The sequence below is a fragment of the Ovis canadensis genome, chromosome 4 (genome assembly GCF_042477335.2).
Source record: "Ovis canadensis isolate MfBH-ARS-UI-01 breed Bighorn chromosome 4, ARS-UI_OviCan_v2, whole genome shotgun sequence".
In the NCBI taxonomy this organism is placed as follows: Eukaryota; Metazoa; Chordata; class Mammalia; order Artiodactyla; family Bovidae; genus Ovis; species Ovis canadensis.
Window position 1 is genome coordinate 125878151 of NC_091248.1, and position 25426 is coordinate 125903576.

A 25426-nucleotide genomic window follows, 5' to 3' on the forward strand; every position below is an offset into this window, starting at 1 on the left:
GAAGTGACTTAGCAGCAGCAGCAGCAGCAGGCCTACAACATGGAATCATCTATAAAGAAGATCAAAGGGCTGATTAAGCCCGTATGTGGGAGCCCAGTTTCCTGTGAGTTGGGAGAAAACAGGTGGGGTCAGGTCAGGGCACAGAGCATAAAAGAGAGATTACACCAGATGCTTGGTGAAAGTAACAAGGAAGACTTCAGTGAAGACCACTGAGAGGGAGAAGAGAGTGAGCGAGAAACTCAACTGCATTGACCCAAAGGCTGGACGAGCTAGTGGAAAAGTTCTGGAGGCTCTTGGGTTTGCCCACTGCTCTGATGGAAGTCAGCCTCCTACTCTCTCCCTGAAACTGGGAGATAGTGACCCCAATCTTCTCTCTGGAAGGTTACATTTCAAATGAACGGTTCTCAGGTCCTTGAGAAAGACCTTCAGCATTGAAGATTCATGTCTCAAAGAGGCGGAAAATGTACAATTACAAGTTTCCTGCCTTTGTCTTCTCCAGTGTATATTTTGTCCTTGTGAGTTTGCTGTCATTTTAGTGGAGGCTGAATTTGAGGGAGAAGACTTAAATTCTCTTAGAAAAGGCAGGTGAAGAGACTTGTGTGCTAGAGTTTAGTCAAGCTAAAGGAACTGAGGTAGCACTGAGCTTCTTTTTCCTAAAATTTGGTAGATGCGAAGCTGGTCATCAATGATGGGGCCTCCATGGGGGCTCATGATTGAAATGGCTCATTATGTTGACCTCACAAACAAAGAATGAAGTCACAGTGACCCTTGAGACCCTGGAGATATTGCCCAAGCCACATTCTGTTGTCCCACTGACACCTACCTTCTCGAGGCTACAGGACACCGGATTCCAGACCTCAGGCTATGTGACCACAAGACCCTAGCTGCAGGCTAAAAATTAACCACCCCCTCAGAGATTTTCCATTGGTGGAGTATAAGAAGGACCCCATCAGAAAGAAAGGACACTGGTTCTTCTCAAGGGCCAGTCACCCTCTCTATTTCCCTTTAATAAATCTCCTCTTCTTGCCTGACTGCCTGGCTCGTTCTGTTTTTCTCCGCGCTCACCTTGCATTCATGAGTCTCTGTACTTCTCATATACTTTATAAGTTTTCTTCTCTCTTTAGCAAAAGCAGAAGTGGAACTGAATGCTCCATTGTAGGAGTATGGCTCGCATTTCAGTAGAAGCAGAACTAGCATGGTGCTCTGTCCCAGTCAGCAGCACAGGCGCACAGGGCCAGAGCTCGCAAGAGGGTGGGGGTGCCCGCCTGGCACTGAGCCACCCGACCTTCCTCCCCATCCTCACTGGCCTGGCTGTACGCCATCTCTCTGAAGGAAAGGGCAGCCTTTTCCCCCTTGATTTACTGATGAGGAGACTCAGGCAGAGGGGACAGTCATTGTTTCTTTCAAACATCACAATAAACCCACATTCCCTAGGGGCTCCGTCCCTCCCTAGAACTTCTTCAGCTGCTTAGGGAAGATCGTTCCCCACATGCAGGTCTCCAGGGTAACATCACTGGTTTTATTGTTGCAAGTCGACGAATCACCTCCCATCTGTCTGCACGGACTGTGTTTCTGCAGCGGCTGTGCCCTAGATGATTCCCTGGTGGGCTGAAAGAGCTAATGTGCCTCCCTAAGCATCTCACTTAATGCTAAGGAGGGACTTAGGCATCAGGAAAAACCTGCCTGGCAAGGACGTATTCCAAGGTAGAAGACATTCTGCCCTGGCCATGGCTCTATCCAGAGGACACTGACAGCCATCTATATCTCACTGAAAGACCTGAGTGATACCCACGGGGGCTACTGGGAAGCCACGGTTTAGAGAAAATAATGAGCCAGCAGGCACAGGTGGTGCCCCAGACAGACCCTCCGGGTGCTATTCAAAGCTTGACATTACCATGTTATGTATGTGGTCAGCACAGGACCGAGGGCAGAAGCCAACCAGAGGCAGCCCCTGTGCTAGAGACCATGTGAGATGCCTGGAGAATTCACAGGTCCTCTGCTCAGATCTCTCAAAATCAGAGGAAGTGCAGAAGAGCCAGCTGAATAGGGGTTAGAGAGGAAATGACATCTAGGAGGAGACAAAAATTAATTGGTTGATCTAAAAAAGAAATGGAACATTTTATTCAAGCCAAAGTTGCGGATTCTAACCCAGAAAGAGCATCTCAGAAAGCTCGGAGAACCATTCTGCCCGTTTCAAGTCAAGGCACAGTTATATAAGTTGTTGGGGTTTTTGTTTGTTTGTTTGTTTGTTTGTTTTGTTTTTTGAGACAGAGGGCTCTATATTAAATGATGTATTATTGACAGCTTACACAATCCAGATCTAAGCATCATCATGGCCCCTTACAAGATCAAGAAGGAATGTCATCGTTTAAGCAGCTGTCTTGTTGATGCTGGGAGACTGTTGCCATTTATGGTTGAGCAGGTATTTCTGCTGATCCAGGAGGGGGAAGGTATGGTCCATGCATAACGCAGATACACAGTGTGCAGTGTGGGGAGACAGGAGGCCAAAGAATGGAGAAGTGTGTTCACGTTTAAATGTTTGTTGTCTCACCACAAAATAGGAATTTCATTTCGCAGTCCCTGCATGGCATCTTACTGGCAGAACATCTCCAAAAACAAAGAATTCTCTGCACCCTCTCTTTCCTTCTTGTCTTAGAGACCTACAGCAGTCAACCCACAGAAGCAGCAGCATTGGACCCTGAGTGGTGAGAGAACCACTGAGGAACCATCCCTTCTACTACCAATTATGGGGGCTGCTGTGGGCTTTAGGGAGTTCCCATGTTGGTGACCACTTTGCCTTCTTCTGGCAAATGCCTCTCTAACAATCTTTAATGAGCTCCCATTTTACTGGCCCCAAAGTTTGACTCTTGGTTCCTTCCCATCGTTTCCTTTGGTTTAGTTCATGAGCTCATGGCAGGCACATGGTGGCCCAGCAAAGGATGTTGGCCAAGCTCCTTGCTACAGGAGCGACTGGGACTACTGAATCCCAATCTGTTAGCGACCCTCCCCTTGACCAAGCTCCCCACTAGTCTAGAATGCTGTCCAGTCACAGACTCATGGTGGCTCACACATGAAACAGTTATATCATCCAGAACTTCTGCAAGTGGGGTGATCTTCATGTCCATACCTGAAGGTTTGCCAGCCTTCCTTCCACTTCTGTCTCATTCCTGAAAGAACTTGAAGATATTTCTAAGTCTGCATGCATTATAATAACATGAAATGGGGAATTCTACATGGTGGAGAAGGAAGATATTCATGTTTGAGAAGGAAGATATTTCCCTCAGCTTTTCTTGCAACTTCACCCCTCACCTCCTGAAAGACATCTATACCAATCACTAAGGTTCAGAGCAAGACAGCATCATTCTGGCATGTCTATCTCTCAGAATGTTTTGATGTTAGACTTTTAAAGTATGCATGTTGGTTTTAAAAATTAGAATGAAATCTTAACATGGTTAGTATGTTTGAGACATTAGTTTCTGCACTAATTAGATCAGATTTCATCAGATCAGATTTTCATAGAGTGTTTATGTGTGTGCGTGTGTGTGTATATATATATATTTATACACATACACAGAGACAGACTTTGAGTTAAAGACAGTGGATCACCCACATCTGTTTAAGCTCTCCCTCAGCAGCCTCCATTAAAATAATAATAAAAGAATGTTAAAAAAAAAAAAGCAAAACTATAAACCTGCAAGGACAAACCAAAGTAAATGAGGGAATCTCAGTTCATTTTAGGAAGACGGAAAGCTAATGTAGGACAGGCAGTTGATTTATCAATAGCAGGATGGAGAAAAACCGCAGCAGGAAGAGTTGACAGAAGGGGTTACAGAAAAGGAGTCCAGGTAGTTTGGAGGCAGAGCCTAGACCGAAGCCGAATAAGGTACTAGCTGAAGGTCAGTGTAGAGAACTGTCCGATGCTCAGAACCTTGCCATTCTCACCCAACCAGATAACTGGGCTTCCCCCCAGAAGATGGGACTGTGAAAACTTGAAGAATATGAATAAGGAGACCCAGATCTTAGGGATACTAGAGCCAGCTGAAAATGAGGGGAATTAATGAATGTCTACTTAAGTCTCTTTCGCTTCCAGAAAAAACAAAAAACAAGTTAGTTCTCACCTCAACCCTCCCTCTATGCTTCTGCCAAAGAGGAAATTAGGGAAGTCTCATGGGGAAACACATGGGCAAGAATTACCAAGCATTAGAGAAAAAATGTTCGCTGTGATTGGGGAAGAAAAAAGAAGACTTTTTTTTTAAATTGAAATAAACAAAGATAAAGCAGGAACTGGAAAAAAACCTCTCTCAAGTGAGCCATGCTGACATGCTTGCCCCTAATATCATTATTAGTGAAGGAGTCAGAACAAGACAATTTAATGTAAATGAGGAATGAAGGAATGAGTCTCAAGTGGTAGCACCTCCTTTGTGCCACATCCATAGAGGTTACAAAAGGTTAAAATTTAAATTTCAAATCACCCAGTCTAATGTCCTCAGTTGGTGTGATGTGCTTCGCCATAATCATCTAATTTCATAGCTGCAGAATCAAGTTTAGAATTGTTGTTGTTCAGTCACTCCGTTGTGTCTGACTCTTTGTGACCCCGTGGACTACAGAATGCCAGGCTTCCCTGTCCTTCACTGTCACGTGGAGTTTGCTCTAACTCATGTCCATCGAGTCGGTGATGCCATCCAACCATCTCATCCTCTATCATCCCCTTCTCTTCCTGCCCTCAGTCTTTCCTAGCAAAAGGGTCTTTTGCAATGAGTCAGCTCTTTGCATCAGGTAGCCAAAGTATTGGAGCTTCAACTTCAGTATCAGCCCTTCCAGTGAATTTCAGGTTTGATTTTCTTTAGGATTGACTAGTTTGATATCCTTGCTATCCAAGAGACCCTCAAGAGTCTTGTCCAATACCACAGTTCAAAAGCATCAATTCTTCTGTGTTCAGCCTTCTTTATGGTCCAACTCTCACATCCATACATGACCACTGGAAAAACCATAGCTTTGACTATATGGCCCTTTGTAGGAAAAGTAAAGTCTCTGCTTTTTGATATGCTGTCCAGGTTTGTTATAGCTTTTCTTCCAAGGAGGAACCGTCTTTTAATATCATGGCTGCAGTTGCCATCTGCAGTGATTTTGGAGCCCAAGAAAATAAAGTCTGTCACTGTTTTCATTGTTTCCCCGTCTATTTACCACAAAGTGATGGGACTGGATGCCATGATCTTCGTTTTATGAATGTTGAGTTTTTTGTTTATTGTCTTTAGGTTTTTTGTTTTTTTTTTTTTTAGCCAGCTTTTTCACTTTCCTCTTTCATCTTCATCAAGAGACTGTTTAGTTCCTCTTTGCTTTCTGCCATAAGGGTGATGTCATCTGTGTATCTGAGGTTGTTGATATTTCTCCCAGTAATCTTGATTCCAGCTTCAACTTCATCCAGCCTGGCATTTCACATGAAGTACTCTGCATAGAAATTAAATAAGCAGAGTGACAATATACAGCCTTGACGTACTCCTTTTCCTATTTTGAACCAGTTTGTTGTTCCACATCCAGTTCTAACTGTTGCTCTTGTCTTGCATACAGGTTTCTCAGGAGGTGGGTAAGAAGGTCTGGTATTCCCATCTCTTTAAGAATTTTCCACAGTTTGTTGTGATCCACACAGCCAAAGGCTTTAGCATAGTCAATGAAATAGATGTTTTTTCTGGAATTCTCTTGCTTTTACTATGATCCGATGGATGTTGGCAATTTGATCTCCGGTTCTGTTGCCTCTTCTAAATCCAGCTTGTATATCTGATGGTAAGAATTCTGATCACTTTTTTTTTTTTTCTCAAATTTGGAAGAGCTATTTTGAGATGATTTGCTAGGCTTCTTTGAAAATTTAGCCTATGAAATTTTATTAGGGGCTTTAATTTTCTCTTGATAAATTTCCCTCAGATTCAACATCCAGTGTGGTCCACTGATCACTATTTTTAAAAATAGATGTATAGCACAGTAATATTTGAAGATATTACTAAGGCTTTGTCTTGCGAGTTTTTGGAAAACAGAAGTCACTTAACATCTGGCCTCCTCTTCTTCTTCCATCTCCTCAAATTACAATCCATCCACAATGTCAGTCTTAGTGTCCAGAAGTGAGTTATGCTGCTGACTTGAGATGGTGGGGGGAAATTACCGTACAGGTGGTATGTGTACCAGACTCTCTGCGCCTGTTCTCTCCTCACCATTTCAAAATTAAGGAAACCTGGAATTTACCATATCAGAAACATCTAGCGATCAGTGCCTGACTTGAAATGGGAGGTAACATGCGTTGGTATACATTTGCACATACCCTTCATGAAACATCTTTTCCCCTGAAACAACTTTAAACCTTTCCATGTTGCCCACTTGTTGCAAATGCTGGGTTTGTGGTAAGTTTTAATGGCTTACATTTAGATTAGGGGTGCAAAATGAACACAATTTTCATTCAGCTCACCGAACTCTGAGTCTAGCTAGCAATGCTCCAATTCCTCTGAAACAGATTTTGAAATACAAATACAATTTTAAGGACTTCAAAATGTAATTAGGAAAACAGGAAAATAAAAATTAGTCAGTCCTCAAAAACCCAGGGGATCACTGTAGTTCATGTATATGAAGACTGAGATGTTGGTTCTGCTTCTCTTGGGGTTTTTACCTATTTAAAATTCACTTGTTGCTTAAGGCAAACGTTTGAATGCCTGAAATGAAACCATGTGCCGAAAGTAAGCTTAGGGAAAGCAAAAATAAGGCAAGCAAATGGAAAATCCTCCAAAATAAGAAAAAAAAATTAAAATGATAATGAGCTTTCTGAACTAACTTAAAAATAACATGCTTAAGATAAGCTTAAAACTAGAGTGATGCTCTCATCTGTAAAGCCTTAGAGAAAAAGCAGAAAATTTCCTCAGGTGAAGCTTCTTTCTATGTCATTTCTCTTCCCAGGATCCACCCATAGATATCCTGACTTGGTTGGTCAGGAATAGACCCCTGACATCAGTATTTTTAACTGCCTAGGTGATTTGAATGTGCAGCCAGGAATAAGAGACCCAAACAAATAATGTTTGGAAACTATTCAAATAGATATTGACACCTCCCCTCTCTATAAGCCCTGATATACAACTTCCCCCTAAAATACACACACATACATACACACACACACAGCAAATTTAATTCATTTGTATATTCATTTAATTAAGTTGAATTTTGACTTTATGCATGGAGCCATGTTTCCATACCCCAGAGCTCTTTGTCTAGATGTGGAGAATGTGAATGGAAGTGGGAACAACTCTTGGGGTGGAGGGAGGGCAAAGGAAATCTAAGAAAATGCTTTTGAAAGAGGTTATTTTCAGTTTGCTCTCAGTTCTGACCTTTCTTTACATGGCTATTACATACTGGCTTGGCCCATATTTTGCATGGGAGAAAGAAAGATGGAAGCTTGCCTAACAAGTTTAGATAACTGTGCATTCTAGATTCCCGCTTTCCACTATGACTTCTGTTCATAGTTTTGTCGATGTAAGACGTCTATCAAGACAAATAATTTCCAAATAAGCAAAGCCTCTGAAAATACGTAACTGTTCAGCCTCACTGGACTGTCTTATTACCCACTGAAAACAAGACTGACACTTCTAAGGTTATCCTCTAGTTGGAAGGGACATCTACACTTATTTAGCCAACTATTATGCTTTCAGGCAAACCAGTCCTGGAGAATTCCAGAAAAATGACCATTGGTCTTTCAGAAAAAGTGCCTGGCAGAGGAGATGAGCCGACAACTGCAATTAACAGGAAACAGAGCCGTTGCAGTGTGACAGCAAGTCCTCAAACCCTTAATGGAAAGGTTGACCCTTATATGTGTGCAGACGTGGCTAGAGAGGAGACGACATTGAGCTTTGATAGGGTGCCAACTCTAACGACGTGAAAGGGTATGATAGACCACAAAAATGGAGGCTGTCAGGAGTGGATAAAAACAGAGAACCGTGGCTTCACAACCCTAGATTAATCTGGGTTCCTTTTTGCCACAGGGAAATATCTAGAGGGTAAAAATGTTTCCTTAAATGTAATATTCTCACTAGTATTCTCTGCTTTTTTTCTGTGTATCAGCCTGTGTTTCCACCAAGTCAGAGCAAATGCATAACTAAACCTATATTATAAGGAATGATAGGATATAATCTATATTTGGGGAAGGAATATTATCAGCATAGTTTCAAATATTTTATTGTAAATTATCTCAAGTTTAAAATAATCATCCTCTATTGAGAACCCACCTTGGACAAAGTATTATGCTAGGTGCCAAGGCTGAACAGGTAAAATGAGACAAAAACCCTGCTGAAAATATACAATTAAAAAGTACCCCAAACACAGAGAAACCTGGAATGTACCTTGAGAAGCCCATCCATACAGACATTCTGGAATGAACTGAGGTCTATCCTTCACTCAGAAATATATTCATGTAGTAAACCTTTGTCCAGGGACACGGAAGCCTGGTGGGCTACAGTCCACGGGGTCACAAAGAGTCAGACTGAGAGCCTGAACTGAAACCTTTGTCCAGCCAAATGCCAGGCTCTGTGCTTGGGGCTGGCCAAGTTGAAAGGTCAGCTTAGGATACAAAGGTCAAGAACACAGTTGTGTTCTGAAGTTTTGCTTGATTTCTTTTTTTTTTTCTAATTTTTAATTGCTGTTTTTAAAACCCACATAACACAAAATCTACCACCTTAACCATTTTTAAGTGCACAGTTCAGTAGTGCTGAGTATATGCATATTGCTATGGAACCAATCTCGAGAACTTTCCATCTTGCAAGACAGAAACACTGTACCCCTTAAATAAACAGCAACCACTGATGTTAGTATCTAAATGCTTAAATTAATATTAACAGAATGTGTAACAGTGGTTGCCAAGGGCTGAGGGGAGGGAGAAATGAGAAATTGTCACCTGATTTCTTCTGAATTCTCAGTCTTACCTTTGACTCCTAAGTGTGCTGACGTCATGACCATCCGTCACCACCTCGAAGGGCAGACACAGCTCTGCTTCTGCAAGCCCTGCCATCCCCCTGACTTAGCAGCCCTGCTCCTGCCCGTACCCAGGTCCTGCTAGCTCGGATCTACCCCCTTGTTCCCCTTTATCCTTTCTGTTGTGGGCACACTTATGGCTACTGTGCCCAACTTGTTTGCTGCTTTTTCCAGGCACTGGAACACACCACCTCTTGGGTATTCATTATCCAGTCTGGCCTTACTTTCCCCTCTCATCCCTGGCTGGATGCAGTTTACCTCATCCCTTTTCAGCCTCCTCAGAATTACTGCCTCATATACACCCATTCCCTCTCCCTCCCACCTTAACAGATACAGTCACTGGGTTTTCAGAAAATGCTTAAAAACCCACCTTTCCATTCTGAGAAGCAGGGAACAATGAATGAATTTAAGCCAAGAACAACCTCAAAAGTGCTGTGGTCCTCTACCCAGTATGTGGGAATCTTGGTCTCTAGCACAGTGCTGTTCATACATCACAAAAATGTTCTGTAAATTATTACTGAGAATTATGTGCAAATTTAAAAGCTCTCCAGAGAATTCAAAATATCCGCTCCAATGCAAGACTTTACCTGCTAAAAGCATCTATTTATGGTTTGACACTCTGTCTCTGACATTTTGACGTGATACATATTCCATCAGCCTGATACATTGCCACCTCCCAGTGAGAATTAAACATGTTGCTAAACCACTTTACAGCCCTTGCCAAGCACATAAAGGCTGTTTGACAATTACTCCCAGGAAGGCAAATAATCAGCACACCTCTGATTCCCTTATTATTAACCATTATAAAATCATGTGCTGTGATAAACGTACCTAACAAAGATACTGATTTTCACAGGACTTCCCAAGAAGAGAACACATATATTTGATATAAGAAACTCACAGGGGAGCCCTCCATTTTCCTTTGTGTTTTCAATTTGCTGGAAGCTACTCCTTGTACGGTGCTGGCTTTCACCTGCCAAGCTAAGGCATTGATGACTTGAGTTATGGAAAAATCATTGCCCATTGCCTCGACTGCAGTACGAAGGGATGTTTTTCAAAGGAAAAGAAAAAAAATTTTTTTGGCTGCTCTGTAGTTAGAAGATGATTTTTAACCCAAAGATTTCTATTTTTCTATTTTTCCCTTTCTTCCTGTTTAACTGCTGGTTAGACAAATAAGTAGGCACTGGTCTCCACCTAAATGTGGTCCCTGGGCAGACCCCTGGGGCCTTGGTTTGGCCTTGGTTTCATGTTCCTTGGTTTGGTTTCCTTGTGCCACTGAAGCTCTGTGCTGGTTACTATTTCCTCACTCAAACTAAGAACACAGTCATTCTTTGCCTGTATCCTTTTTTTTCGTTTTTATTTTATATTGGAGTACAGTTGATTAACGATGTTGTGTTTGTTTTGGGTGTAGAGCAAAGTCATTTAGTTATACATATACATGTTTTTTTGAATACCCTAAGACAATTTTCCAGAGAAATTTCTAAGTATATTCATAGTCCCTTTTAAGTGTTACACAGAGGAGTGTTTCTGTGCCCTGCCTGCTTAAAGCTATGTTTCACCTGACTTTGCATCAGAGACGTGAAAGTGACGCATTGTAAATTTGCCATGTTAAACAAACCAACCAACCTAATGAAAGGCATATGGTGGAAGCACAGTGAAAAATGAGAAGAGCTCAAGCTTTAAGGCCATGGGGATCTGAGTTCAAATCTAACTCAGCCAAATCCTGATTTACATCATATTACCTTAGGCAGGAAACTGAGCCTCAGTGTTCTAACTTAAAACAAGAACTAGAGAGCGGCCACAATGTAAACTGAGTGTCTATTCTGAAACCAGACTAAGTGCTCTACTTATGGGTCCTTTGATCCTCACAACACTCTTTACTGACATTTTCCAAGGAAAAGAAAGGAAGTCAAAGCGCAGTTAAGTCTTATGTTCTCAAGGATACAAAGCTGGGAAGTCACAGGGCCAGGATTTTGAACACAGGCCATTTGTTTCCAGAGTCTATTTTTCAAACACTAGACGAAACTCCCTCCTAAACATCTACCTTGCAATTAAACGAGGTAGCATGTGAAAGTTCATCTCAGGTGTCCAGAAGAGTGAATTTCTTCCTTAAAAACAGATAATAGCAATGATTGCACTGAAAGAATAATGTTCTTTATGTCACTCAATATGCCTCAAAAGATAGTCACAAAGGTGCAGAAATATAATTAAAAAGCTTCATAATTGTCATGGCTGCCTTTTATTGAAGGTTTTTTATATGCATTATTTTGTTAACCTTCCCAACCATCCTACCAAGTGGGTATTATCATCATATCTTCATTAGAGACAAGGACACTGAGGTTCGGAGACACATGGCTAGTAAGTGATAAATACCAAAACCCACAATAATCTAACTATTGCACTGTATTCTGTCATGGATCATTGGAAGGAGAGAGGATGGAAAACATTATTATGTTCGTTCTGAAGCTAAACTTATGTAATCAATTTCAGAAAATTGTAAGTAAAACTTAACCATTGGTATAATTCCTACTTATTAATGACTCAAGCTGCTGCAATTACTTTGGGGGCCACCAGGAAAGTCACTTGTACCCTCGGGACTTCAGAGTCCTTTTCTAGATCAATGTCTCTATGCTCTGTGACCACCCAAGTAAGATGTCACCACAGAGTAATGTGACCAGACTGTGTAAGTGTAACCCTGGTATCTCACAGAAACAGCATTTTTATGGAAAATATAAAGACTCAAGAAATAGTCTCTAAGTTAGGCTTTAGTTTTATAAATTCACTTAATCCTCCCCTTGAAAGCATTCAGTTCTATTGTATAACACTGACTTAAGAACTGCAAGGGCATAATGGCATTTGATTCGAGTTTATGAATGGTAGGGGGTTATGCAAGATATGGTCTCTCCCCATTGAAAGCTTAGAGGGTATTAAAGCACATGAGCATTAAATAATGTATCAGAGTAGGATGTTGAGTAAGTATGAATTGTGTAGTTCCAAAGATGCTTCCTTTAGAAGACTGATGGAAAGATCATTGCAGGCTGACATGATTTTGGAAGAAACTGTGTTAAGATGTGGGATTTAATTTGGAAGAAGCCATTGTAGTTGGTAAGACTCATCAGGAATATAGTCAAGAGATAGTAAAGATATGGGAGTGATTGAATGAAAAACTAATATTATGGAAAATGAGAAATAACTGAAGAAGCTAGTTGATAAAAAATGTTCTCAGTTCTTCACCTGAGAGTTTGCATCTTCTAATTAGAAGTGTTCTCAATATCTGTCAACTGAAAATATTTACTTGCATGTTATGTTACCCTGGGCATATCCAGACTTATACCTGAATCCCAGTGTTCTATCTGTACCCTATCCTTTTCTTTCCTTTTCAAGAAAGTGTGTTGGGTAGCTGAGTAAGTAGAAATAGTGATACTACTATACAGACAACTGGTCTAATTTATTAGAATTGATAATTGGAGGCCATAATATTTAATATTTATTAGTAATCAATTTCTCATGCATCAGATCACCACCAACCAAGCCAACATATCCCTTCACCAGACCCCTGGACCCAGAAATTCTGGAAGAACAAAGCTAGTTAGATAACGGCTCCTGCTGCGATCTAGGCAGGAAGACGAGGAAGAATGAGGAAGGAACCAAGATGGCAGCTATGCATGAGAAAGAAAATAAAATAATTCAAGAAACATTTTAAAGGAAGAGTAAATTTTAACAAATATTCATAGAATGACTAGTGAGTTTGCAAAACCAAAATAAACACTAGAAGGATGACAAAGGGGCAATAAAACAATTACACAATCACACAAGTAGCAATAATGCAAGGTTAGTCATATCAAATTATCCAGCAGATAAAAAGTTCATATGTCATTGTCGTTCAGTCACTATGTCCGAATCTTTGTGACCCCATGGACTGCAGCACCCCAGACCACACTCTCCTTCACTATATCCCAGAGTTTGCTCAGATTCATGCCCACTGAGTCAGCGGTGCTACCTAACCGTTTCATCCCCTGCTCCCCTCTTTTCTTCCTGCCCTCAGTCTTTCCCAGCTTCAGGGTCTTTTCCAACGAGTCTTCTCTTCACATCAGGCTGTCAAAGTATTGGCGCTTCAGCTTCAGCATCAGTCCTTCCAATGAATATTCAGGGTTGATTTCTTTTAGGATTGACTGGTTTGATCTCCTTGATGTCCAAGGGACTTTCAAGAGTCTTGTCTAGCCCCACAGTTCAAAAGCATCAATTCTTCAGCACGCAGCCTTGCTTATGGTTTAACTCTCACATCCGTGCATGACTATTGGAAAAACAATAGCTTTGACTAGATGGACCTTTGTCAGCAAAGTTATGTCTCTGCTTCTTAATGTGCTTTCTAGGTTTGTCATAGCTTTTCTTCCAAGGAACAAGTGTCTTTTAATTTCCTGGCTGCAGTCACTGTCCGCAGTGTTTTGGAGCCCAAGAAAATAAAATCTGTCACCATTTCCACTTTTCCCCCATTTATTTGCTATGAAGTGATGGGATCCGATGTCATACTCTTAGTTTTTGAATGTTGAGTTTTAAGCCAACTTTTTCCCCTCTCCTCTTTCACTCTCCTCTTTCACCCTCATCAAGAGACTCTCTAGTTCCTCTTCACTTTCTACCATTAGAATGGTATCATCTACATCTGGGGTTGTTTATATTTCTCCTGGCAGTCTTGTTTCCAGCTTGCGCTTCATCCAGCCTGGCATTTCTCATGATGTACCCTGCATATAAGTTCAATAAACAGGGTGACATTATATGGCCTTGACAGACTCCTTTCCCAGTTTTGAATCAGTCTGTTGTCCCATGTCCGGTTAGAATTCCAAAATAAGATAGATCAGTTTCTCACAAAGTGTTAAAATATGTTTGATACTATTGTCCTCATAAAATCACCAGTTATTTTTTTAAGTAGTTTTTATAAATGAAAATTATGCAACGTTAGAAATAAATTTTACCTAAAAATATATTAGTAATTGTGCAATAGATTGTGTTAAAGTGGATATTGGATTTGGGATCAAGACCTTTTCTCTCCTCTGATTTCTCCTTCAATATTAGTTACCCAATCACAGCACTTGATTTTTTAGTTAACCACATGAAGTAAAATATCTATTTTCCTTCTGAGCAATTATGTTAATATCACACATATATATACTTTACATCTAATTTTTTACATGCAGATAAGCAATTTACAGGTTAATTTCATATATTGCCCTAGTTTCTCTTTCATCCCTGCTTTATCCTCACACATGGTAGCATCTTAATGCAGTTCTTTCTATTTGGTTTCCCAGGTAGACTTGCCACTGCCTCTCTCTTACCAGCAGACATCCCATGCTGGTCTAGGTAGTTTAATTACTGCCAGGAATTCAAGTTCTTCAACTTCTGAATAATTCAGTTCTAGAGGCCATCCTGCCAGGAACAAATTCCAACAACAAAACCTCTGATTCTAATTTCAAATGTTTGACCACTCTTTCCTTCTCATTTATTAATTTCTCTTTTATTTGCTAGGAATTTTAGTGGAAAGCTTTCTGCTGGACAACTTTCAGAATGAACCTGCTATTTTTTTTTTGCGTTTTCATTTCCAAGTTCAATTTGTTCTTATGAAGCATTGTACTAAAATATAATTGTTTCTCCATAATCAATGTGAGTGCGCATCAAGGGAATGTTACACATTTCATCACATGCTTTAACATTAATGGATTTAATTAATTAGTATTTATAAATTTGAATAAAGTTCATAAACTAGTTACTCTAATAATACAATCTGTCTAGAATAGTTCTATAATCTTCATTACGTAGACCAGCTGCTTCTGTTTCAACTTGTAGCCTCCAAACTAGAAGAATATTGTTGAGCTCTACTTTTATGAAATTGAATAGTCAGTTCTTAAAGAAAATGTGTTAATGGTATTTTTCATCTTCAGAGCCCAAGAGCTGGTACCAAACAATTGTGCTAATCTTCACATAAAAGTAGTGTAGTATTAAATTTTTGTCCAGAATAGCTATTAACCATGGCACTTGGTGAATTGGAAATAGACCTAAATGATGCTTCCTTGAGCACAACGCTGCCCATGCCTATCCTCCAGGAAACCTGGCTGTTTCTGTGAGAATCTCCTGTTTTTTAACTTCTTCATTTCATGCTTTGTTGTTCAGTCATTAAGTCATGTCACACAACTCATAACCCCATTGACTGTGGCACGCCAGGTTCCTCTGTCTTCCGCTATCTCCCTGCGTCTGCTCAGATTCATGGCCATTGAGTTGGTGATGCTATCTAACCATCTCATTTTCTGCCACCTCCTTCTTCTTTTGTCTTTCCCAGCATCAGGGTCTTTTCCCATGAGTCAGTTCTTTGCATCAGGTAGCCAAAATTGGGGCTTCAACATCAGTCATTCCAATAAATATTCAGGGTTGATTTCCTTTAGGATGGATTGATTTGATCTCCTTGCAGTACACGGGACTCTCCAATTCAAAAGCATCAATTCTGTTTTGCTCAACCTTCTTTATGATCCACCTCTCATATCTATGCATGACTACTGGAAAAACCATAGCTTCATCTGTATGAACCTTTGTCAGCAAAGTAATATCTCTGCTTTTAAATATGCTCTCTAGGTTTGTCACAGCTATCCTTCCAAGGAGCAAGTGTCTTTTAATTTCATGGCTGCTGTCACCATCTGCAGTGGTTTCGCAGCCCAGGAAAATAAAATCTGTCACTGCTTCCACTTTTTCCACATCTATTTGGCATGAAGTGATGGGACTGGATACCATGATCTTAGTTTTTTGAATGTTGAGCTTCAAGCCAGCTTTTTCACTCTCCTTTTTCGATTCATACTACCTGGTAACTATTAGGTTGATGAAAAAGTAATTGCAGTTTTGTAACATGAATTTTAAATCATTCTAACTAAGCTCAAATACATCTTTATTAATCAAAATAGAAACCATTACAATCAATACATTTTTGCCAAAAAGGAATATTTTTGTTTATTCCTGTAGCATAAAAATCCATGCTTTAGGATTTGAGGAACTCTTGAAAAACATTTTTGCTTCCTGCTAGTTGTGGAAGTGTTTCCCTTGCAAAAACCTGTCAAGATGCTTGAAGTGGTAGGCAGTTGGTGAGAGCTCAGATGAATATGGAGGATGAAGCAAAACTTCATGCCTAATTCATTCAACTTTTTTTTTTGAACTTTTTTTTTCAATATAAATTTATTTCTTTTAATTGGAGGCTAATTACTTTACAATATTGTATTGGTTTTGCCATACATCAGCATGAATCCACCATGGGTGTACACGTGTTCCCCATCCTGAACCCCCCTCCCACCTCCCTCCCCATACCATCCCTCTGGGTCATCCCAGTGCACCAGCATTTGTTGTGTGACATGTGGTAAGGTGTTGAAGGGTTGGGCCCTTTCTGTTGACCAATGCTGGCTGCAATCATCGGAGGTTTCAGTACATCTCATCGATTTGCTGAGCATGCTTCTCAGATGTAATGGTTTCATTGGGATTCAAAAAGTTGTAGTGGATCAGACAGGCAGCAGACCACCAAACAGTGGCCATGACCATTTTGGGGGCCAGTTTGGCTTTGGAGCTTCTTTTCAATCGAAGCACTGAGCCGGTTGTCACTGGCTGTCATATAAAATCCGCTTTTCATCGCACATCACAATCCAGTCCAGAAATGGTGCTTTGTTGTTGTGTAAAATAAGAGAAGGTGACACTTAAAAATGTTTGATTTTTAGTCAGCATACGAAGCACTCACTTAACAAGTTTTTTCACCTTTCCAATTTGCTTCAAATGCCAAATGACCTTAGAATGGTCAATGTTGAGTTCTTTGGCAACTTCTCATGTAGTTATAAAAGGATCAGTTTGGATGATTGCTCTCAATTGGTTATTGTCAAATTCTGATGATGGGCCACTAAGCTCCACATCTTCCAGGCTCTCATATCCTTTGCAAAACTTCTTGAACCACCACTGCACTGTGCATTTGTTACAGTTCCTGGGCCCAGTGCATTGTTGATGTTGCAAGTTGTCTCCACTGCTTTATGACCCATTTTCAGTTCAGTTCAGTTCAGTTCAGTCGCTCAGTCGTGTCCGACCCTTTGTGACCCTGTGAATCGCAGCACACCAGGCCTCCCTGTCCATCACCATCTCCCAGAGTTCACTCAGACTCACGTCCGTTGAGTCCGTGATGCCATCCAGCCATCTCATCCTCTGTTGTCCCCTTCTCCTCCTGCCCCCAATCCCTCCCAGCAACAGAGTCTTTTCCAATGAGTCAACTCTTTGCATGAGGTGGCCAAAGTACTGGAGCTTCAGCTTTAGCATCATTCCTTCCAAAGAAATCCCAGGGCTGATCTCCTTCAGAATGGACTGGTTGGATCTCCTTGCAGTCCAAGGGACTCTCAAGAGTCTTCTCCAACACCATAGTTCAAAAGCATCAATTCTTCAGTGCTCAGCCTTCTTCATAGTCCAACTTTCACATCCATACATGACCACAGGAAAAACCATAGCCTTGATTAGATGGACCTTAGTCAGCAAAGTAATGTCTCTGCTTTTGAATATGCTATCTAGGTTGGTCATAACTTTTCTTCCAAGGAGTAAGCGTCTTTTAATTTCATGGCTGCAGTCACCATCTGCAGTGATTCTGGAGCCCAAAAAAAGAAAGTCTAACACTGTTTCCACTGTTTCCCTATCTGTTTCCCATGAAGTGATGGGACTGGATGCCATGATCTTCGTTTTCTGAATGTTGAGCTTTAAGCCAACTTTTTCACTCTCCACTTTCACTTTCCTCAAGAGGCTTTTTAGTTCCTCTTCACTCTCTGCCATAAGGGTGATGTCATCTGCATATCTGAGGTTATTGATATTTCTCCTGGCAATCTTGATTCCAGCTTGTGTTTCTTCCAGTCCAGCGTTTCTCATGATGTACTCTGCATAGAAGTTAAATAAGCAGGGTGACAATATACAGCCTTCACGTACTCCTTTTCCTATTTGAAACCAGTCTGTTGTTCCATGTCCAGTTCTTGAACTTGAATAAAAAATGACTCAAATTTTCTTTTTGTCTAACATCATTTCTACAGTCTAAAATAAACATAAAATAAATAGCAAGTAATAAGTCATTAGCAAAAATACATAAAGTGAGAAATGTGTGTTAAAATGATGTATAATATAACCCCATTTGTTTAAGTATTCTGATATCAAATGGCAAAGATCAACAATGCAAAACCTAATACTCCCATTGGTCATTAATTACAGTTGACACTCATTACTCACTGCAAGGAGATCCAACCAGTCCATCCTAAAGGAAATCAGTCCTGAATAGTCATTGGAAGGACTGATGCTGAAGCTGAAACTCCAGTACTTTGGCCACCTGATGCAAAGAGCTGACTCATTGGAAAAGACCCTGATGCTGGGAAAGATTGAAGGCAGGAGAAGGGGACAACAGAGAATGAGATGGTTGGATGGCATCACCAACGTGATGGACATGAGTTTGAATAGGCTCCAGGAGTTGGTGATGGACAGGGAAGCCTGCCATGCTGCGGTCTGTGGGGTTGCAAAGAGTTGGACACAAATGAGCGACTGAACTGAACTTATTCACAGGAGTTCTGTTCGATAAAGTCACCACAAACACTGGATTAGCAAATGATGTAGTCTCCATATAAGTTAAATAAGCAGGATGACAATATACAGCCTTGACAATATCTTGTACAATCTACAGTACTCCTTTCCTGATTTTGAACCAGTTCATTCTTCCATGTCTGGTTCAAACTGTTGCTTCTTGACCGGCATACAGGTTTCTTAGGAGCAAATTAGAAAAATATACTGACGTCAAAGTGATACATGTACTGAATTTTTTAAAACTTTTAACAATAAAAAGTAAAAATAATTAACAACCAGGTCACAAAAAAACAGACTCAGAATTGTTCTGTAAGTTGGGTTAAAAAAAAATTTCTTTCTGTTTTAACTAATACAAACAAAATAAAAATATAATGTTTTACCATCTCTGAAACTGGTAAGATTTTGTTTTTATTTTTGTTTAAGAAGCAAAAAATGGGGCATTTCTGACAGGCAATTTTACAAAACAAGTTAATAATCCTTAAACTGTTCATAGTTCTTGAAAAAGGATTTTTACTTCTAATACCATAACCCAAAGAAATCAGTAGAGATCACACACAAGTTTTTTTGTAGATTTTTCATCCTGAAGTTATATATAATTGTGAAAAATGGGAATCACTGGTATCTGCCCCCTAAAAGAGACAGAAATGACTAAAAATATTTGTCTAGCCATCTAATGGTATTTCCTAAAAATGAATCTCCTAAGAATGTTTCGAAGGTGATTTACATGAACACATGCTAATGGTTTAATTTAGCAAGTCATAGTAGAAAACTGATATAATTTTACCCAGTTTTACAAATAGTATTTTTACATGTATTTGTATAAAACTGGAAATAAACATAATGAAAGCATTAACAGAGTACTTCTTGTCAATGAGTTCATGGAAAATTTATATTTTCTCTTTTATGGTTTTCTGTGTATTCCAAATAGTATAAAATATTCATTTTTTATATCCTTTTAAAATTCAAATCTTTACTACCACTTTTCATTTAATTTGCAGTTTGATTATTTTTAATCCAATAAATTTAAATTTCTCAAAATGATCAGACTGAAATTTAACATTCTATAGATTAATTTTTTTCAGTGTTAATTTTCTTCCTAGTAACAGTATATACTTTTAAATGCTGGCATATTTTAGCTATGGCTATGCCTATTCAAATCCAAAAATCCTGTCAGTTTTTAAAAACTTGAACTCATTATCTGTATTTGGTTTGTAGAATTATAAATAATTTTTTTCACTTCACTTCATCTGCTTTGGCTGAGAAAGATAACAGATGATGGGGCTGACAAAATGATCAATAAATATAGGGGAAAATATGATGCATTTTTCTGGTTTTATTATTGCTCTTTATAACCATTATGTTTGTGGATTATTTATGATATTGCTATGAAGAGTATTTTGAGTAAAGTCCCAGGTCTTGCTTCCAAAGAATGTGTTGTTTTCTTTTTATCATTCCAAATTTCATGATTATGTTAGGATCATTCAGTTCAGTCAGTTCAGTTGCTCAGTCGTGTCTGACTCTTGCGACCCCATGAACTGCAGCACACCAGGCCCCCCTGTCCATCACCAACTCCCAGAGCTTACTCAAACTCATGTCCATTGAGTCGGTGATGCCATCCAACCATCTCATCCTCTGTCATCCCCTTCTCCTCTTGCCTTCAATTGTTCCCAGCATCAGGGTCTTTTCCAATGAGTCAGTTCTTCACATCAGGTGGCCAAAATATTGGAGTTTCAGCTTCAGCATCAGTCCTTCCAATGACTATTCAGGACTGATTTCCTTTAGGATGGACTGGTTGGATCTCCTTGCAGTCTAAGGGACTCTCAAGAGTCTTCTCCAGCACCATAGCTCAAAAGCATCAATTCTTCAGTGCTCAGCTTTCTTTATAGTCCAACTCTCACATCCATACATGACCACAGGAAAAACCATAGCCTTGACTAGACATACCTTTGCTGGCAAAGTAATGTGTCTGCTTTATAATATGCTGTCTAGGTTGGTCAAAACTTTTCTTCCAAGGAGCAAGTGTCTTTAATTTCATGGCTGCGGTCACCATCTGCAGTGATTTTGGAGCCCCCCAAAATAAAGTCTGCCACTGTTTCCATTGGTTCCCTGTCTGTCATGAAGTAATGGGACCAGATGCCATAATCTTGGTTTTCTGAATGTTGAGTTTTAAGCCAACTTTTTCACTCTTATCTTTCACTTTCATCATAGGACAAGATATAATAAGTTTTATGAGTTACCAGATGGTTATGAGGACAATTATGATTTTCTTTAAAACTACTGAAGGCTAAAACATTTAGGCACTGAGGGTGTCTTCCTCTGGCTGCTGTGCCGCAGGATGAGGTGGTGGAAAGGCTCAGTGGGCAGCCAGGAAGGCTGGGCATGAGTCTTTAGTTTTGCTTCTCACTAGTGCTGAAACTGTGGGCATTTTCACAGAGACAGCGTTCTCACCTGTAAAGTAAGAATGAGCCCATTAGGTGTGTGTTGATAATCTGATTTAATCACAGAATGAGTCTGGAGTATATAGGCCTTAAGGAATCCATCACCAACACTTCTCTCACTAGCTCTTTTTTTCCCCCCATGAAACCAGATAACAAAGATGTAAGAATGTTATTTTTAAAAAGAAACAAAAGTGCTAGGCATTCTGAGTTGCTGATAGAGGATATGCATGTAAGCTTTAGCAAACACTTTTCAAAAACACATTTTTGAAAATTAGTCTGTGTTGCCTAACTACAACTGTGCTGAAGTAGAGGGCCAAACTTCTTCCTTTAAGAAATGGCCCTGAATCCCTCCAGGATATGTCCACATGGTCAGTAACATCCATGTGCTGATCATACCCTGAGAAAACTTTCAAAAGTCGGTCTGACAATTTGCACAAAAATAGACAGAAACAGACAATACCGGTACAACTCTCAAATAATCCCTGGTTTTGATCCTGCCAAGGCTAGTCAGGTGCAAACATACTCCCAAGGATGTACATAGATGAGCATCTGGTTTGATCTCAGTAGACCTCAAGCAACTGGATTTTGTAGGCTATGTGTCAAAGATAATTATTTGAAATTATAATATTAGTTTAAATATTTTTTCCTGTTAAAACTGATCATTATCTTTTGAAGCTGCTTTAGGTTGAAGGCAGTAAAAATCATCTCCTCCAATACTTAATACTGGAATGTCTTCTCCTGTTGTTGAAGGAGGCTTTGCATTCATGTCGACTAAAGGACCAGGTCCTTACACTACCTGTGCTTTTGCAGTGTAGCCTTCAGGACTTGGCCATAACCAATCAAATCAGGGCTCTGGGTTCCTTCCTTAGGCATTTCTATGTAGTCTGGGCAGAAACCTCATGCCTTCGTATGACAACCCTGCCTAATAGAAAGGTCCATACTGAATAGTAAGGAAACAGCCCAATCCAACTTTCTCTCAGTGACTAGGTAACAGATATGCAGATTCTGTAGCATTCTGTAGTGGATTCTGTTCATTTGCAAATGTTGGTACACTTGCCGAGGAGAGAGGGGAGTCTGAGAGAGAGAGGGACAGAACAGAATTTAACATGGTAGAATGTTTCTGTCTTTGCACTTGTGGAATTTTCCAACCATCTTGTGTTTCATAGAGTAGCTTGATATAGTTGATTTCCAGGATGTATTTTGGTCAACATTACCAAATGGCATGCAGTTTTCCATCTAGAAATCAAATACTTTGAATGATTCTTTGACCCTAAGAAATGCATTTCTCTTATATCATAGCTTTGGTGACGTTGATACTGCATTTTACAGCATAAACCTGTAACATATTCATGACACTTGGAATGCTCTCCTGAGTGGAATACATCCCCTGAAATTCCAAGTAAACCCAGAGCAGCGTGTCTGCTAACTTGAGTCTGTGTTTTCCTGCAAGTTCCTCACTGAGCACAAACCCCTCAAAGGAATGGCTCCTGTAGAGTAAGTGAAAGTCTACTGAGCTGAGCATGCTTTTCATATTTTTGTACAATATGGTACCTAAACAGAAAACAGCCACTTCACCTGTAGCCCACCCAAAGATACTTTGATCTATTTTGTACTGCAGTGGGATTATTTGTGTTGGAGTTCTCGAGAGGTGGGCGGGTGTGGTACTTTACAGGTTTGGCAACCCACTCCAGTACACTTGCCTAGAAAATCCCATGGACAGAGGAGCCTGGTGTCCAGGGGGTCGCTAAGAGTCAGACATGACTGAGCGACTTCACTTTCACTGAAAGCTCTCTGTCTACAACTTTGGCTTTTCTCAATTTTCCAATTTTGTACTAACTTCAGAACCTACTACCCACATAAGCTATGAATCTGCTAGAATTAAAAGCTCAAACATTATAGCCAGACAGACCTGGGTGTGAATTCTGCTTGCATCACTTGCTTGTGTGGTTTTAGGGACGTTGCTCAACCTTCCTGGGTTTCCATCTTGTTGTCTGAGGGATTTCTGTGAGCCTTAAATGGCATTCAAAGCTCTCATGGCCGTATCTTCTGCGTAGTAAGAGCCACTGTTGTTACTGACATAGTTCAGGCATTGAGATGCAGAGAGATCAGGAAGAAAAGATAGTCTTAGTCATTAGAGGCACAAGCCTTGAGGTGATGAGCGAGCAGGAAATACCCTGTAGCTGAGAACTGCTGGGTGGTCCAGACTTCCATGCAGCTTGGACAGTCTGCATGTGAACAGCGCATTGGCTGGAAATAGAGACTGCACAGTAAAACTGACTTTCAACAATTCCAGTATCAAAAGATCCTAACATGGTGTTTCATTTAATTCAAAACTTTTAATCAGCTCAAGAGGAGTTCTGGGTAAAATAGTTACAATAATACATGCCTCTATTAACCTGGACATTATGAGATTTAAATGTGTTTATGAATGTGACTTGATTTTGAAATGATAAAGCCTTTTGCAGATATAAGATGGTAGCAGATAAATATTAATAGCATTTTAAAGTCAGGTCTAGTTATTTAGGAATGTGAATAATAAAGAAGAAAACGTCTATGGGCATAACTGTACCTCCTATGCTCAATTAAATTCAGTTAAAATTTACTGAAAAAACTAAAGATTGCATGATTCTTTATCATTAACCGTTTTATTTCCACAGAGTCTTAGAAGTGTTGCCTTGGGGACAAGCTTCAGTTTTAAACTCACCAGCACTTTAAATCTTAATTTTGTCATTGGCTTTGTGACCTTGGAGAAGTTATGTAATCACTCTGGGCCTCAAATTCCTTATTAAAAATATTTCCCAAGAACTAAATTAGATGACATGGGAAAGCAACCTGGCCCCTATAGGCACTCAGTGAACGGATGCATGTACCCCTAACATGATTACAGTTTTGAAACAAAAGTAACAGGCCAAATGATTACATTAAGACTTTATTAATCCATCTAAATTTTAAAATGCAAGACGAAAGGCCCTTGAATTGTGTTTATTTCACTTGAGAATATCTTCTGTAGCTTAATATAGATAAAATGCAGAAATAGCAACAATGTGGTCATTGCAGACATTCCAGAAACCCACCCCAGGATGCATTCCACACTGTCCAGATGGATTCTATGTGATCTGTTATCCTGTGTGATGAAAGCAGTATAATAGTGGAGTCACGTTTATTGGTATAATCCTGGCGCAGAGTATTTAAAACCAAAGCTAGCCATTTGTAAAGCAGCTCCAATGTGCGGTCTCCAGAGTGTGTTGATATCGTATCTTACCACATCAGGAGATAGCAGAGAGTTAATTGTACTCTGCAGGTGAAAGCAGCCTTTCAAGCCACCTCACTTGCAACAGATTTCCATTAAGAGTTGGCATACTTTCAGCACTCAGGTTCTCCCAGAGCAGAAAGAACAGGCAGATGCAAATGTGTGCCTGCCCCAGTAGCGTGTGTTTATGCCAAAGGGGAGAAACCAGAGCCTCCGCACATGGATTATACAACTCGGTGGTGTAGCCTCACTCCATGGGGCTTCTCTCTTTGCCTGGAAGTTGTGCTGGTGCCTTGGAGCGGTTCAGAGCCAGGGCATAATTCACGTGCAGTACCCAGCTCTTTATGGCCTATATTTTCATACCTACCATTCTCTGCACATGGAAAACTTTAGGCAGACATGCAGCATGCGCACTCAGCTCTGCATACGTGAGTGCATGAGAGAGTGCTCATTTCCTTCCAAAGAGGATCCCTTTGGGTGGGAGGTGGGGTGGCAGGGGCTTGGCTGCAGAGGGATTGTTAGATTTTTGTCTTTGGGTTTATATATATATACTAAAAGAAGAATGAAGACTATTAGAGTGGGAGATGCTGTTAGAACAGTGAGGCAGATCAAGGGAGAGCCAAACCCTTTCACAGGCTAGTAGCCAATGTTTATAGCCTCAAGACAGAGAAAATTCTTGCTGGAATGGTAGCCAATAGGTAATTGGTTAGGATGCAGTTTGTTGTTGTTCAGTCACTCGTGTTCAATTCTTTGTGACCCCATGGACTGCAGCACGCCATGTCTACCTATCCTTCACCATCTTCCAGAGCTTGCTCAAACTCATATCCATTGAGTTGGTGATGCCATCCAAACATCTTGTCCTCTGCTGCCCCCTTCTCCTCTTGCCCTCAATCTTTCCCAGCATCACCATCTTCTCCAGTGAGTCAGCTCTTCGCATCAGCTGGTCAAAGGATTGGAGCTTCAGCTTCAGCATCAGTCCTTCTAATGAATATTCAGAACTGATTTCCTTTAGGATTGACTGGTTTGATCTGCTTGCAGTCCAAGGGACTCTCAAGACTCTTCAACACCACAGTTCAAAAGCATCAATTCTTCGGCATTCAGCCTTCTTTAGGATGCTTTAGAGTGAGTG

At 40.3% G+C, this 25426-nt stretch overlaps 1 protein-coding gene across 1 annotated transcript in view; it reads left to right on the forward strand.

Moving 5' to 3' along the window:
- Positions 1–25426, forward strand: part of CNTNAP2 (contactin associated protein 2) — a 2336063-nt gene that overhangs the window by 1970559 nt on the left and 340078 nt on the right. The gene's annotated exons all lie outside the window — the stretch shown is intronic.